The sequence below is a fragment of the Manacus vitellinus genome, unplaced genomic scaffold, assembly GCF_001715985.3.
Source record: "Manacus vitellinus isolate BGI_N305 unplaced genomic scaffold, ASM171598v3 ctg7180002431697_pilon, whole genome shotgun sequence".
Lineage (NCBI taxonomy): Eukaryota > Metazoa > Chordata > Aves > Passeriformes > Pipridae > Manacus > Manacus vitellinus.
Window position 1 is genome coordinate 10,604 of NW_021938394.1, and position 2,870 is coordinate 13,473.

The 2,870-nt window shown below is 60.8% G+C and overlaps 1 pseudogene; it reads right to left on the reverse strand.

Annotated features, from left to right (window-relative positions):
* Positions 1-715: 715 nt before the first annotated feature.
* LOC115307173 lies at positions 716-2,870 on the reverse strand (annotated as a pseudogene).

Sequence of the window (2,870 nt, forward strand, 5' to 3'; positions counted from 1 at the left end):
CCTGAGCCAGCGGTGGCCGCAGCCCCTCCCCAGGGCCTCGGGCCCAGCCTGGACCCCCCCCGTCCCTGTGAGGATTTTGGGGGGTCGTGTGTCCCCCCCTCCCCTGCTGTCACTCTGCCTCCACCCGGCTGCTCCCAGTGACCCCAGTAAAGCTTCCCAGTTCTCCCCAGTCCCAGTTATTGGGGGCAGTGGGGGAGGGGCTTGGAGGGTCTCTGTGAGGTGGAGTCGAGTTTGGGGGGGGCAGAACTGGCCCAGGATGGATCGGGAATGGGGACCCCCCCGGTGTTTCCCCAATGTCAGCCCGTTCTGGGGGGCTTTGGGAGGGCACCTGCCCCTCAATAAAGCACCCAGCTCACACCAAAAGGTGCTGGGACACCCCAAAAGCTTCCCCAGAGCTCCCCAAGGACCCCCAAACACACTCACAGTCCACCCAGAACCCCCCCCAACCCTTTTTCTGGGGGGACTTCTCTGGGCACTGGTGGTGCTGGGAGCCCCCCCGGCTGCGGGCGAGGAGCTCTTGGGTGAGCGGGGGGTGGGAAGGGGGAGGTCAGTGGGAAAAGGGGGGTCAGAGGGGACCCCAAACTGAGTGGGAGGGGAGTGGGACACAAAAGTAAGAATTCCTAATTAGAGATGGATGGAACCATCAGGGGGTTCATTTGGGGTGGAATGAGTGGCCAAAGCTCTTCCTGCATGTGGGGCACTGGTAGGGCTTCACTTACTGGTGGGTCTCTTGGTGTCTTGTCCAGTTAGAGCTCTTGGTGAAGCTCTTTCCACACTCCCCACACTTGTAGGGCATCTCCCCAGTGCGGATGTGGGTGGGTGACGAGGTGGGAGTTCTGCTTGAAGCCCTTCCTGCAGTCGGTGCAGCGGAAGGGCCTCTCATCCCTGTGAATCCGCTCATGCAGGAGGAGATTGGAGCTGGTGTGAAACCTCCTCCCACATTCTCCACACTGGTAGGGACGTTCCCCGGTATGGATGAGCTGGTGTTTGTGGAGGTGGGAGCTCTGGCTGAAGTTTTTCCCACATTCCTCACACATGTTGGGCCGTTCCCCAGTGTGGATGCGCTGGTGGGTGCGGAGGTGGGAGCTGTCCCTGAAGCTCTTTTCGCATTCCCCACATGGGTGGGGCCATTCCCCAGTGTGGATGTGCTGGTGTCGGAGCAGGTGGGTGCTCTTCCTGAAGCTCTTTCCACACTCCAAGCACCTTAAGGGCTTCTCCCAGCTGGGAGGCTGCTCAGGCTCCACCAGCTCAGAGCTCCCCCTCAAACTCTGGCCGCCTTCTCGGCACAGGCTGAGTCTTTCCTCCTCACAGCACCCTGGGCTGAGCAGGTCGGGGCAGTAGTAATAGTCAGTGAGTCTCCAGATGCCAATGCAGTTCTCAGAGCACAGCCTGGAACGGAGGAACTCTCAGCACAGGTTGACGATGCCCATGACGTTGAACTGGTCTGCTGTGACCAGCAAACTCTCTTTTGTGTCTATTCCTGGTTGCTGATTGATGCTGGGGACCTGAGGGAGCCTCTGCAATCCCCTCTGTGGGGCACAATCTCCTCTCCAGAGCTTGACTCAGTGCAGACTTTGCAGGGGAATCTGTGCTGGCAGCCCGAGTATGTCCTGACCCCCCGTGCTCCCCCCAGGATATTTGGGATGAGCTCCCCCTTCCCGGTAACCTGTGGGATGGGGGGGCGATTGTTCTCCTGCTGTGGAAAGGGTTGGCAGAGGGGGGCTAAGGGGAGGGGGGAGAGCGGGAGTGGGGTTGCCATGGGGGTGCCTTGGTGTCCCCATGCCTTGATCCCTGGAGAGTGAGGGAGGCTGGAGAGAGGGGGGAGCTGCAAGAGCCCTGAGAGCCTGGAGAGGGTGGCGCGGAGAAGGGGAAGCCTGGACAGTGGGGACATCTGGGATCCCAAGGACAACAAAGTGGAGAACCTGGAGAGGGGGAATGTCTGGGAATGTGGCACCTCGAAGGCAAGAATCAAAGAATTTGGAGATGGATGGAACCATCAGGGGTTCATTTGGGGTGGAAGGAGCGGCCAAAGCTCTTCCTGCAGGTGGGGCACTGGTAGGGCTTCACTTACTGGTGGGTCTCTTGGTGTCTCGTCAAGTTAGAGCTCTGGGTGAAGCTCTTTCCACGCTCCCCACACTTGTAGAGCATCTCCCCAGTGTGAATGTGCTGGTGTCGGAGCAGGTGGGAGCTCTTCCTGAAGCTCTTTTCACACTCCAAGCACCTGAAGGGCTTCTCCCTGCTGGGAGGCTGCTCAGGCTCCACCAGGTCCGAGCTCTGCCTCAAGCTCTGGCCGCCTTCTCGGCACAGGCTGGGTCTTTCCTCCTCACAGGCAGGGCAGGGCAGCCGGGCAGGGGCTGGAGGAAGGGGCTGCAGCCTGGGTTGAGGCTTTGCTTGAGGCCCCCCCAGGCTGACACGTGTACAGGGCTCCCCAGGTCCATGTGCTCACCCCAGCACCCATCAAAAGCCTTTCTTGGGGGGGATCTGCCCAGGAGGAGGAGGACGAGGCAGTGGCTGCCCGGGGCCATGGCCATGGCGCTGGGGCTGCAGCAGCAGAAGGGCCTGGCGGGGGGAAGGCAGAGAAGGGGGGTCCGGGACGCCCCTTCCCTGCCCGGGACGCCCCTTCCCTTCGCTTTCCCTCCCTTCCCTTCCCCTGCACCCGCCCAGCCCGGCCCTCTTGGAATTTCTCTAGACGTGTCGCTCATCTCCCTCTCCATGTTGGAGGACCTGAAGTAGGTACTGCAACCACAGAGGATGAGCTTGTGAGCCTTGAATTCTACCCCATCCACGCTTATGATTGCATCACAGAGTTTCCCTTCCAGGCGGAGCTCGTTGGCGATGCTCCAATTCCCTTCGCTCATCTCTCTCTCCAT